Here is a 14,572-nt window from a genome sequence, read left to right as displayed (position 1 = left end):
GGAAATGGAAGAATTGCCCATTTGCTTGGCAGGGGATGTACAAAGGCGCCAAAGGGGGTTGCAGTATGGTACTTGAGGGGGTGGCCACACAGGACCTCTGGATTTGGCACTCCTTCTTTGGTATGCCAGGAACTCACAATGACATCAACGTGCTGCAGTGCTCTCCTGTCTTTGCCAAGCTTGTTGAAGGTCATTCTCCTCCGGTGAACTTCGAGATCAATGGGTGGCATTACAACAAGGGTACTATCTAGCTGATGGCATCTATCCGAGATGGTCGACATTTGTGAAGACCATCTCAAACCCTGTGGCAGGAGGCAAGAAAGCCTGGTTTGCGAAGATTCAGGAGGCTTGCAGGAAGGATGTCGACCGGACATTTGGTGTGCTCCAATCTCGATTTGCTGTTGTCCGGTACCCCGCTCAGACCTTGTCGAAAAATCAAATGTGGGAGATCATGACTTGCTGTGTCATCTTGCACAACTGATCATCGAAAGCGAGCAAGAAGACCCCGTGTTTGACACTGAACCATACTACAGGCAAGGCCCTCTAGCCGAAGTTGATCACCAGCTACCGGCAACTTGGACTGCCTACCTCAGTATGCGTCAGGAGATCCGAGACCCACAGGTGCATCATCAGCTGCAGCATGATCTGGTGGAGCATCTATGGAGGCTCAAGGGCGACGCCTAGCTCGACGTGTGATGAAATATGAGTTTTTATTTGTTGAACTATAGAATTTGTATTGAACTATTTGTTGTTGTACTATTTTGTATTTTGTTGAAGTATTTGATTTTTCTGTGATGAAATATGTGATAAAAATATTTAAATGTTCATAATTCAAAGCCGAGCCATGGCGAACCACGCCGAATATGGGCCTATTCTTGCCCATATGGGCCCTTTATTCGCCGAAAGTGGGCCGAAATGTGGGCCAATTTTGGCGCCTGGGGGCGACGGCTGGGCGCAAAACCGCCCCAGCGCGGATTTAGCGCCGGCTCGCCCCCAGGGGGCGATTTTTATGCGTCCTGCGGGGGGGGGGGGGGGGCAACGGCTCGAGATGCTCTAAACTCAGAGCATCTCCAACGCAGACGTTAAAATTCGGATCAAGGTCCGTACGTTTGTCTCAAATTCCATGAACAGTATGCAAATCCGGAGGAGATTTGCGGGCGTCCGGACACACTCCCCTCCCATTCAAAAACATCTCCCGTGCACGGGACTTCTCTCTCGCGACCGCACCTTCGCTTTTACGCCGCACTCATGCCGGCCCATAGCAAACACATCCGGTCACTAGAGACGGCATTGAAATGGAGTGTCTGTTGGAAATATACCCTAGAGGCAATAATAAAATGGTTATTATTGTATTTCCTTGTTCATGATAATTGTCTATTGTTCATGCTATAATTGTATTAACTGGAAACCGTAATACATGTGTGAATACATAGACCACAACATGTCCCTAGTAAGCCTCTAGTTGACTAGCTCGTTGATCAATAGATGGTTATGGTTTCCTGACCATGGACATTGGATGTCATTGATAACGGGATCACATCATTAGGAGAATGATGTGATGGACAAGACCCAATCCTAAGCATAGCACAAGATCGTGTAGTTCGTTTACTAAGAGCTTTTCTAATGTCAAGTATCGTTTCCTTAGACCATGAGATTGTGCAACTCCCGGATACTGTAGGAATGCTTTGGGTGTACCAAACGTCACAACGTAACTGGGTGGCTATAAAGGTGCACTACAGGTATCTCCGAAAGTGTCTATTAGGTTGGCACGAATCGAGACTGGGATTTGTCACTCCGTATGACGGAGAGGTATCTCTGGGCCCACTCGGTAATGCATCATCATAATGAGCTCAATGTGAATAAGGAGTTAGCCACGGGATCATGCGTTACGGAACGAGTAAAGAGACTTGCCGGTAACGAGATTGAACGAGGTATTGGGATACCGACGATCGAATCTCGGGCAAGTAACATACCAATAGACAAAGGGAATTGTATACGAGATTGATTGAATCCCCGACATCGTGGTTCATCCGATGAGATCATCGTGGAACATGTGGGAGCCAATACGGGTATCCAGATCCCGCTATTGGTTATTGGCCGGAGAGGTGTCTCGGTCATGTCTGCATGGTTCCCGAACCCGTAGGGTCTACACACTTAAGGTTCGGTGACGCTAGAGTTGTTATGGGAAATAGTATGTGGTTACCGAAGGTTGTTCGGAGTCCCGGATGAGATCCCGGACATGACGAGGAGCTCCGGAATGGTCCGGAGGTGAAGATCGGTATATTGGACGAAGGGTATTGGAGTCCGGAATTGTTCCGGGGGTACCAGGCTATGGCCAGCATGTCCGAAAGGGGTTTCGGAGGCCCCGGCAAGCGTTGGGGGGCCTTATGGGCCAAGGGGAAGGGGCAAACCAGCCCACTAAGGGGCTGTGCGCCCCTCCCAACCCCTCTCACGTAACCAGGAGAGGTGGGGGCGCCACCCCTAGGGCAGCCGCCCCTCTCGGCTTGGGGGGCAAGTTTCCTAGGGGGTGGGGGCGCCGAAACCCATCTAGGGTTTCCCCTGGCCGCCGCCTCCTCCTCTAGATCCATCTAGAGGGGCCGGCCCCCTCTCCCCTTCCCCTATATATAGTGAGGGGGTGGGAGGGCAGCCACACCCTTCCCTTGGCGCAGCCCCTTCCTCCTCATACATCTCCTCCTCCTCCGTAGTGCTTGGCGAAGCCCTGCCGGAGAACCACGAGCTCCATTGCCACCACGCCGTCGTGCTGCTGGAGTTCTCCCTCAACTTCTCCTCTCCCCTTGCTGGATCAAGAAGGAGGAGATGTCCCTGGGCTGTACGTGTGTTGAACGCGGAGGCGCCGTCCGTTCGGCGCTAGAACGGATCTTCCGCGATTTGAATCGCCGCGAGTACGACTCCATCAACCGCGTTCTTGTAACGCTTCCGCTTAGCGATCTTCAAGGGTATGAAGATGCACTCCCTCTCTCTCGTTGCTAGCATCTCCTAGATTGATCTTGGTGACACGTAGGAAAATTTTGAATTGTTACTACATTACCCAACAGTGACATCATGAGCTAGGTCTATGCGTAGATTCTATGCACGAGTAGAACACAAAGTAGTTGTGGGCAATGATTTGTTCAATTTGCTTACCGTTACTAGTCTTATCTTGATTCGGCGGCATTGTGGGATGAAGCGGCCCGGACCGACCTTACACATACTCTTACGTGAGACAGGTTCCACCGACTGACATGCACTTGATGCATAAGGTGGCTAGCGGGTGTCTGTCTCTCCCACTTTAGTCGGATCGGATTCGATGAAGAGGGTCCTTATGAAGGGTAAATAGCAATTGGCATATCACCGTTGTGGCTTTTGCGTAGGTAAGAAGCGTTCTTGCTAGAAACCCATAGCAGCCACGTAAAACATGGAACAACAATTAGAGGACGTCTAACTTGTTTTTGCAGGGTATGCTATGTGATGTGATATGGCCAAAAGGATGTGACGAATTATATATATGTGATGTATGAGATTGATCATGTTCTTGTAATAGGAATCATGACTTGCATGTCGATGAGTATGACAACCGGCAGGAGCCATAGGAGTTGTCTTAATTTATTGTATGACCTGCGTGCCAATGAAAAACGCCATGTAATTACTTTAGTTTATTGCTAACCGTTAGCCATAGTAGTAGAAGTAATAGTTGGCGAGACAACTTCATGAAGACACGATGATGGAGATCATGGTGTCATGCCGGTGACGAAGGTGATCATGCCGCGCCTCGAAGATGGAGATCAAAGGCGCAAGATGATATTGGCCATATCATGTCACTTTATGATTTGCATGTGATGTTTGTCATGTTTACATCTTATTTGCTTAGAACGACGGTAGCATAAATAAGATGATCCCTCACTAAAATTTCAAGAGATGTGTTCCCCCTAACTGTGCACCGTTGCGAAGGTTCATTGTTTCGAAGCACCACGTGATGATCGGGTGTGATAGATTCTAACGTTCGCATACAACGGGTGTAATCCAGATTTACACATGCGAAACACTTAGGTTGACTTGACGAGCCTAGCATGTACAAACATGGCCTCGGAACACAAGAGACCGAAAGGTCGAACATGAGTCGTATAGTAGATACGATTAACATGGAGATGTTCACCGTTGATGACTAGTCCGTCTCACGTGATGATCGGACACAGTCTAGTCGATTCGGATCATGTATCACTTAGATGACTAGAGGGATGTCTATCTAAGTGGGAGTTCATTAAATAATCAGATGAACTTAATTATCATGAACATAGTCAAAAGATCTTTGCAAATTATGTCATAGCTTACACTTTGGTTCTACTGTTTAAGATATGTTCCTAGAGAAAATTTAGTTGAAAGTTGATAGTAGAAATTATGCGGACTGGGTCCGTAAACTGAGGATTATCCTCATTGCTGCGCAGAAGGCTTATGTCCTTAATGCATCGCTCGGTGTGTGAACCTCGAGCGTCGTCTGTGGATGTTCCGAACATCTGACATACACGTTTTGATGACTACGTGATAGTTCAGTGCGTAATGCTAACGGTTTAGAATCGAGGCGCCAAAGACGTTTTTGAAACGTTGCAGAACATATGAGATGTTCCAAAGACTGAAATTGGGATTTCTGACTGGTGCCCACGTCAAGAGGTATGAGACCTCTGACAAGTTTCTTAAGCCTGCAAACTAAGGGAGAAAAGCTCAATCGTTGAGCATGTGCTCAGATTGTCTGAGTACTACAATCGCTTGAATCGAGTGGGAGTTAATCTTCCAGATGAGATAGTGATGGTTCTCCATAGTCACTGCCACCAAGCTATTAGAGCTTCGTGATGAACTATAACATATCAGGGATAGACATGATGATCCTTGAGCAACTCGCGATGTTTGACACCGCAAAAGTAGAAATCAAGTAGGAGCATCAATTGTTGATGGTTAGTAAAACCACTGGTTTCAAGAAGGGCAAGGGAAAGAAGGGATACTTCATGAAACGGCAAATCAGTTGCTTCTCTAGTGAAGAAACCCAAGGTTGAACCCAAACCCGAGACTAAGTGCTTCTGTAATGAGGGGAACGGTCACTGAAGCAGAACTACCCTAGATACTTGGTAGATGAGAAGGCAAGCAAGGTCGACAGAAGTATACTGGATATACATTGTATGAATGTGTACTTTACTAGTACTCCTAGTAGCACCAGGGTATTAGATACCGGTTCGGTTGCTAAGTGTTGGTAACTCGAAATAAAAGGCTACGGAATAAACAGAGACTAGCTAAAGGTGAGATGACGATATGTGTTGGAAGTGTTTCCAAGGTTGATGTGATCAAGCATCGCATGCTCCCTCTACCATCGAGATTGGTGTTAAACCTAAATAATTGTTATTTGGTGTTTGCGTTGAGCATAGACATGATTGGATTATGTTTATCGCAATACGGTTATTCATTTAAGGAGAATAATGGTTACTCTGTTTATTTGAATAATACCTTCAATGGTCTTGCACCTAAAATGAATGGTTTATTGAATCTCGATCGTAGTGATACACATGTTCATGCCAAAAGATATAAGATAGTAATGATAGTACCACATACTTGTGGCACTGCCATTTGAGTCATGTTGGTGTAAAACGCATGAAGAAGCTCCATGTTGATGGATCTTTGGACTCACTCGTTTTTGAAAAGATTGAGACATGCGAACCATGTCTATTGGTATATATGCATGAAGAAATTCCATACAGATGGATTGTTTGGACTAACTTGATTTTGAATCACTTGAGACATTCAAATCATACCACATGGGCAAGATGACTGAAAGGCCTCGTTTTCAGTAAGATGGAACAAGAAAGCAACTTGTTGGACATTATGATGTGTGCAGTCCAATGAGTGCTGAGGCACGCAGTGGATATCGTTATGTTCTTACTTCACAGATGATTTGAGTAGATGCTGAGAATATTTACTTGATGAAACACAAGTCTGAATTATTGAAAGGTTCAAGTAATTTCAGAGTGAAGTTGAAGATCGTCGTGACAAGAGGATAAAATATCTATGATGTGATCATAGAGATGAATATCTGAGTTACGAGTTCGGCACACAATTAAGACATTGTGGAAATTGTTTCACAACTAATACCGCCTGGAACACCATAGTGTGATGGTGTGTCCGAACATCATAACTGCACCCTATTGGATATGGTGCATACCATGATGTCTCTTATCGAATTACCACTATCGTTTATGGGTTAGGCATTAAAGACAACCGCATTCACTTTAAATAGGGCACCACACAATTCCGTTGAGACGACACCGTATGAACTATGGTTTAGAGAAACCTAAGATGTCGTTTCTTAAAAGTTTGGGGCTGCGACGCTTATGTGAAAAAGTTTCAGGCTGATAAGCTCGAACCCAAAGCGGATACATGCATCTTCACAGAATACCCAAAACAGTTGGGTATACCTCCTATTTCAGATCTGGAAGCAAAAGTGATTGTTTCTAGAAACGGGTCCTTTCTCGAGGAAAAGTTTCTCTCGAAAGAATTGAGTGGGAGGATGGTGGAGACTTGATGAGGTTATTGAACCGTCACTGCAACTAGTGTGTAGCAGGGCACAAGAAGTTGTTCCTGTGGCACCTACACCAATTGAAGTGGAAGCTTATGATGGTGATCATGAAACTTCGGATCAAGTCACTACCAAACCTTGTAGGTCGACAAGGATGCGTTCTACTTCAGAGTGGTATGTAATCCTGTCTTGGAAGTCATGTTGCTAGACAACAATGAACCTATGAGCTATGGAGAAACGATGGTGGGCCCAGATTCCGACGAATGGCTCGAGGCCATAAAATCCGAGAGAGGATCCATGTATAAAAACAAAGTATAGACTTTGGAAGAACTACTTGATGGTCGTAAGGCTGTTGGGTGCAGATGGATTTTAAAAGGAAGACGGACAATGATGGTAAGTGTCACCATTAAGAAAGCTCGACTTGTCGTTAAGATGTTTTCCGACAAGTTCAAGGAGTTGACTACGATGAGATTTTCTCACTTGTAGCGATGCTAAGAGTCTGTTGGAATTATATTAGCAGTTACTGCATTATTTATGAAATCTTGCAGATAGGATATCAAAAAAAATTGTTTCCTCGACGATTTTCTTGAGGAAAGGTTGTATGTGATACAACCAGAAGGTTTTGTCAATCCTGAAAGATGCTAACAAGTATGCAAAGCTCCAGCAATCCTTCTAACGACTGGAGTAAGCATCTCGGAGTTGGAATGTACGCTTTGATGAGATTTTGGGTTTATACATTTCCAAAGAAGTGAGTGGGAGCACTATAGAATTTTTGATGAGTATATGTTGTTAACATATTGTTGATCAGAAATGATGTAGAATTTCTGGAAAGCATACAGGGTTATTTGAAAATTGTTTTTCAATGGAAAACCTAGATTAAGCTACTTGAACATTGAGCATCAAGATCTATAAGGATAGATAAAAAACGCTTAATAGTACTTTCAAATGAATACATACCGTGACAAGATTTTGAAGGAGTTCAAAATAGATCAGCAAAGAAGGAGTTCTTGGCTGTGTTACAAGGTGTGAGTATTGATTAAGACTCAAGACCTGACCACGGCAGAAGAGAGAGAAAGGACGAAGGTCGTCCCTATGCTTTAGACGTAGGCTCTACAGTATGCTATGCTGTGTACCGCACCTGAAGTGTGCCTTGCCATGAGTTAGTCAAGGGGTACAATAGTGATCCAGGAATTGATCACATGACAGCGGTCGAACTTATCCTTAGTAACTAGTGGACTAAGGAATTTTCTCGATTATGGAGGTGGTAAAAGAGTTCGTCGTAAAGGGTTACGTCGATACAAACTTTGACACTAATCCGCATGACTCTGAGTAGTAAACCGGATTCGTATAGTAGAGCAGTTATTTGGAATAGCTCCAAGTAGCACGTGGTAGCTGCATCTACAAGATGACATAGAGATTTGTAAAGCACACACGGATCTGAAAGGTTCAGACCCGTTGACTAATAACCTCTCTCACAAGCGAGATATGAACAAACCCCATGGGTGTTGGATTCATTACAATCACATAGTGATGTGAACTAGATTATTGACTCTAGTGCAAGTGGGAGACTGTTGGAAATATGCCCTAGAGGCAATAATAAAATGGTTATTATTGTATTTCCTTGTTCATGATAATTGTCTATTGTTCATGCTATAATTGTATTAACTGGAAACCGTAATACATGTGTGAATACATAGACCACAACATGTCCCTAGTAAGCCTCTAGTTGACTAGCTCGTTGATCAATAGATGGTTATGGTTTCCTGACCATGGACATTGGATGTCATTGATAATGGGATCACATCATTAGGAGAATGATGTGATGGACAAGACCCAATCCTAACAATAGCATAAGATCGTGTAGTTCGTTTGCTAAGAGCTTTTCTAATGTCAAGTATCGTTTCCTTAGACCATGAGATTGTGCAACTCCCGGATACTGTAGGAATGCTTTGGGTGTACCAAACGTCACAACGTAACTGGGTGGCTATAAAGGTGCACTACAGGTATCTCCGAAAGTGTCTATTAGGTTGGCACGAATCGAGACTGGGATTTGTCACTCCGTATGACGGAGAGGTATCTCTGGGCCCACTCGGTAATGCATCATCATAATGAGCTCAATGTGACTAAGGAGTTAGCCACGGGATCATGCGTTACGGAACGAGTAAAGAGACTTGCCGGTAACGAGATTGAACGAGGTATTGGGATACCGACGATCGAATCTCGGGCAAGTAACATACCAATAGACAAAGGGAATTGTATACGGGATTGATTGAATCCCCGACATCGTGGTTCATCCGATGAGATCATCGTGGAACATGTGGGAGCCAATACGGGTATCCAGATCCCGTTATTGGTTATTGGCCGGAGAGGTGTCTCGGTCATGTCTGCATGGTTCCCGGACCCGTAGGGTCTACACACTTAAGGTTCGGTGACGCTAGAGTTGTTATGGGAAATAGTATGTGGTTACCGAAGGTTGTTCGGAGTCCCGGATGAGATCCCGGACATGACGAGGAGCTTCGGAATGGCCCGGAGGTGAAGATCGGTATATTGGGCGAAGGGTATTGGAGTCCGAAATTGTTCCGGGGGTACCAGGCTATGGCCAGCATGTCTGAAAGGGGTTACGGAGGCCCCGAGAAGCGTTAGGGGGCCTTACGGGCCAAGGGGAAGGGGCAAACCAGCCCACTAAGGGGCTGTGCGCCCCTCCCAACCCCTCTCACGTAACCAGGAGAGGTGGCGGCGCCACCCCTAGGGCAGCCGCCCCTCCCGGCTTGGGGGGCAAGTTTCCTAGGGGGTGGGGGCGCCCAAACCCATCTAGGGTTTCCCCTGGCCGCCGCCTCCTCCTCTAGATCCATCTAGAGGGGCCGGCCCCCTCTCCCCTTCCCCCTATATATAGTGAGGGGGTGGGAGGGCAGCCGCACCCTTCCCTTGGCGCAACCCCTTCCTCCTCATACATCTCCTCCTCCTCCGTAGTGCTTGGCGAAGCCCTGCCGGAGAACCACGAGCTCCATTGCCACCACGTCGTCGTGCTGCTGGAGTTCTCCCTCAACTTCTCCTCTCCCCTTGCTGGATCAAGAAGGAGGAGACGTCCCCGGGCTGTACGTGTGTTGAATGCGGAGGCGCCGTCCGTTCGGCGCTAGATCGGATCTTCCGCGATTTGAATCGCCGCGAGTACGATTCCATCAACCGCGTTCTTGTAACGCTTCCGCTTAGCGATCTTCAAGGGTATGAAGATGCACTCCCTCTCTCTCGTTGCTAGCTCCTAGATTGATCTTGGTGACACGTAAGAAAATTTTGAATTATTACTACATTACCCAACAGTGTCCCCTGAGAGCACTGCTCGTGCCTCGTCCCCGTCTTCGTGAATGTTCAATGTCGAAGAGACATGACCGGACGGAATAGGACGGGACGAGACGGCTATCTACCGCATTCAAACTGGTTGCCCGTCCGTTGGAGATGCTTGCACTAATGAATCAAGTCCGAAGAACTTGACCTATGACAATTTGGTCCTATTTCACATTCTGTGCAACTCCATTACCCCAACTAACAAGGACAAGATCGAAGGAATTGTCTGAAATGCTCGATAGGAATTCGTTTTGACCTGCCGGACTTATTCATTCGGAACTTGGCATATGCTGCTAAAGCCCCTCAAGCCCTGAAACCTTATGCTCCATGGGTTCAGTATGCTATTGAGCAGATTACTGGGAAGCGATACTTTTGCCCCTATATCCCGAAGTCTTACATCCCTCCTGATTGCGATGCTCTTCGAATTATCAAGGACAATGACAAAGGCAAAGCTCCTGCTGTTCCTGAAGAGAATGCTCCAGCTAATGCACCAAAGGTTAAACAGACTGTTGTTGAAGTCCCGGAGGATGAAAATCCTTCGTTGCATGAGATCTACCTTCGAACTCAGCAAACTTTGGAGAAGCATATCAAGCTAGATCAAAAGGAGAAGGTTCATATGATCATCGAAATAATCAATAAGCAGAAGGCCAACGGAGGGCGTGCTGGTGGCAGACGAGGCGGCGGGCGTGCTTGTCGTGGAGGTCGGGCCCCGCCATCCTCACCGATCGTACATACGTCGCCATGGGAGGAGCATTACAAGGCTCTGTACTATGCCACCAAGCAGCTGGGTAGGCAGTCCCTGGCATCCGCGGCCAGGCAAGTGCCCTTCATCATCGATGTCAACGCGACGTCGCTGCTTCTCTTGGAGCCTTCATTGCCGCAGCTTGTTCAGTCACAGGCGCCGGGCGGGGAGCAGCCGGGTGCCCGCACCCTGTTCGCTGGTATGCCTAAAGCGGGCAAGCCGATGTACGACATCGTGGATAGGGAGATGCTTGACATCATGCACGAGGGAGGTGGAGGAGGAGCTTGCTACGAGGACGGGCAGATGGCTGACTTGGAGCCTACCCAGGCTGGCTCGTACTCCCAGCCAGGATCGCGGTGCACCCAATCCAACACGTTCACCCACTCGGGCACGCAGTCGGGCTACACCCAGTCTGGCATATTCACCCAGCCGGCCACGGACACACAGTAGCAGGATGGGCCGTCAGATAGCAGGAGGAGGAGGAGGACGGCGAGGACGATGATCCGGATGGATATGTCGCTGATCCAAATAAGAGGGGTAGAGGAGAAAGCTTCAACATGCGGGAGGACGAGCTTGCAATGCATTGTTAGCCACTTGCCTCGATCCGATCCATGGCATGGAGCAAAAGGGCACAACTTTTGGGCCAACATTCACACTTGGTTCCATGAACACAAGCATATCGAGCCCTACTCCGACGCGGTCATCTGGAACTGTGAATCAAAGTCCCTCAACCATCGACGGTACACCATCCAAGAGGCCGTGTCCAAGTATTGCGGGCACTTCAGGCAACTCATCACACAATGACCAAGTGGTGTGCAAATCACCGACCAAGTAAGTTATTAATATGTGTACATCATTTGTAGCTGGATATGCATTGTTTTGTAGCCGGGTATGCATTTTTTTGTAGCCAGGTATGCATTGTTTTGTTGATGATCTGTAGCGGGATATGCATTGCTTTGTTGATGATTTGTAGTCGGACGCGATATGCATTGTTTTGTTCATGATTTGTAGCCGGATACGCATTGCTTTTGTTGATGATTTGTAGCCGGACGGATATGCATTCTTTTGTAGCCAGATATGCATTGTTTTGTTGATGATTTGTAGCCGGACGGATATGCATTGTTTTGTTCATATTTTGTAGCCGGATATGCATTGTTGACAAAGTTTTATTTGGAGCCTTCTGATGCGTGTAATGTGTTCTTGAAGTTGGAGAAGAAAAACTTCACCGTCATGCATTGTTGGTTGAAGTTACATAGACAATCCAAGTGGGACCTATACATTGCCAAGACCGTCGCCCATGGCACCGAGGAAGAAACCGGTGATCCAACAAACCCAACAAAAGTACTGGCAAAGAAGGATAGAAGAGAGTTTTGGGGAAAGAAGTGGGAGGAGGAGAGGGCGAAACGAGAAGGTGCGGCGGCCACGACGCTGCAGAAGTTCGAAAACATCTTGACGAATAAGGAGGAGGCATACGCCAAGCGCTGGGACATGAAGGAGGCATGCAAGGCCGAGAAGTTTAACATGTTGATGGCGACGACCGACAAGAAGCTCAAGCTTGGAGAGAAGAAGGTCATGCTCAAAGAGAAGAAGACCCTGCTCGAGAAGAAGAAGGTGAAGATCCCAGCCGCTTCGGAGGACGCGAAGAGGCTCACCTTGAAGATGGAGGATTTAGATGAAGACACTCGGATGATCGTGCAAGCCGTCTATTTCAAGATGTTGCAGCGGCAAATGGATGAGTTGGAGAGGGCGGGCGCAATGGAGAAGGAGGAGGCGTTGGCCCAGACGACGGCGACGACAGATTGAGCGTAGAGGCTCGGATTACCGTTCCGGCAAGACAGAGAATCCAATTTCTAGCACGGACCGCCGGACTGGTTTTTTTTTTTGTGACCGAGCATGTAAGAACTAACTATACTTCTCCTTTTTGGTTTGATCGGGCGATGATGTGATCAGGCGCTGCTGTGAGATCCGGCACACACTTTCGAACGGACATATTTGAATTTCAAATTTACTTTACCGATGAACAACTTTGCATGGCCGGCTCCGTGTCCATGTTCACGGACGGGTTCCCCTATCTTCGGACGGATGTGTCCGGTTTACAGATCAATACTGAAGATGCCCTTACAATAAATAGAACTAACCACGGTGATCGAACCGCCGCATATTGCTCCCGCGTACATCTCCACCGTCCAACACGATAGCAGTAAAATTGATAACTGCGGTCAAGTTTAGAACTTAAACCCTGATAAACTGCGGATATCACTCCGTTTCTAACCATGCGCGCACCGCAGGTTGGTTCGCACGCAACGCCACAATCACATCGTCGTTACTCGTTATGTTTGTCGCCATCTCTGAGCCAGCGGGTAGAAGCGTACAGTATTTACCCTGAGTATCATGGTCGGCCCGAATAATTAATCCATCGTCACATCATGAAAATACTATTTCACGGTCAGTCGTCCAGTTGTGGCGAACGAACGTCGAGCAGCAGGTAGCTGAGGGTCATTAATCAAGGCTGGCGAGCAGCAGCGCAGGAATGCGGCCAAAAGGCCCCGCACGTGGGGGTGGCCGACAGCTGATTCCACGGCAGCGGGGAGCCCCGACTCGACTCGAGATGGAGATGGAGCGGCGCATTGCCACGCCTCTGCCAGCACTGCGTCCATCAGTCTCTCCCGCTCTTTCTTGCTCATATATTTTTGCTTTCCGAACGCACAGATGCACTCAGATCTACCGGAGGCATTACATTGCACTTTAGGTTGAACGTCTCTGTGCTAAAGCTGGCACGTGCACCAGCTTTGCCTGACGTTTCTGTACGGCGATTGGCGTGTGCCCGTTGTCCGAATATGATGTCTAGGATATGGTAACAGCAGGTGCGTTGCATGTGAGGCCTTCGTGGATAACAACCAAGGGAACCAAGATAGTGCTAGTACAATAATACAGAGATGTGGCGACAAGCTGCATGCGTTGGCAAGCCACGTTAGGACTTAGGAGGATAGATCTCCACATCAAACTGCCACTGGCACCGTAGTGATCACTTGCTTCTCTCGTTAATCAGCAAGCAGTGATGACCGTGCATGCAATGCGAGCTCGTTTCCCGTTGGCCCGGCCTTGGTTGGTCTCCTGCACTGCACGCCGATGCGTGCACCTCTCAGTTTAACCATCACATGTGCCTTTTGCGGCACGCACGACTGCACGACATGGCTATGGGCTATGGCCACCTCAACCCGGGGCCCGGCCTCTATGCTCTACGGCTCTACGCTCTCCCGTGACGGCCGGACGCCCCCCATCGCTCTGCCTTTGCCGGACGTTCGTGTACAGCACGGCACGGCCTCGGTCCCCGTCGTCCTCTCCGTTGCGGCGATCGACCGAGAGCACGGCACGAACCAGGCGCGTTCTGCGAGCGCACGATCAATGGCGGTACGCGGCTTTACCACACTTGGCCTTCATAGGATGCTCCCGGTACCGTACCGGCCGGCGGCAGGGCAGGCAAGCATTGAACACCAGAAATACGCGCGGCGGATCCCACTCCCACTCCGCCCCATTAAACCGCTTGGCACATGTAGCAGCAGCTAGTATATCTGGAGAACATGGCTTGCTCGTCGAACGCAATAATGGCGATGGCATGGCCGCCGGAGGGACGGACAGGGGCCAGAGCCCAGAGGACTCCACCACCACGTCCCAGACTCCCAGTAAAGCGGAGTAGGCAGCCCCCAACCGCACCGGCGTCCTGCGGCGCGGCGCGGCGTGGTGTGGTGGGGCGCGGCCGACACATGGACCATCGGAGCTTTGCAGTCCGCGTCGTTGGAGCTGGTCCAGAGTGGAGCTCCATCTTCTTGGACTTTGCTGCCTGTACTTCTCTCTTTCTTTGCGCTAACGCGCACGCAGCTTTGCGTGCGGTTAAAAGATGATGATCATCTCTCTCCCGTTAAAAGATGACC

Source organism: Aegilops tauschii, chromosome 3 (assembly GCF_002575655.3).
Source record: "Aegilops tauschii subsp. strangulata cultivar AL8/78 chromosome 3, Aet v6.0, whole genome shotgun sequence".
NCBI lineage: Eukaryota > Viridiplantae > Streptophyta > Magnoliopsida > Poales > Poaceae > Aegilops > Aegilops tauschii.
The sequence above is the reverse complement of the archived record's forward strand: the minus strand, read 5'-3'. Positions refer to the sequence as shown.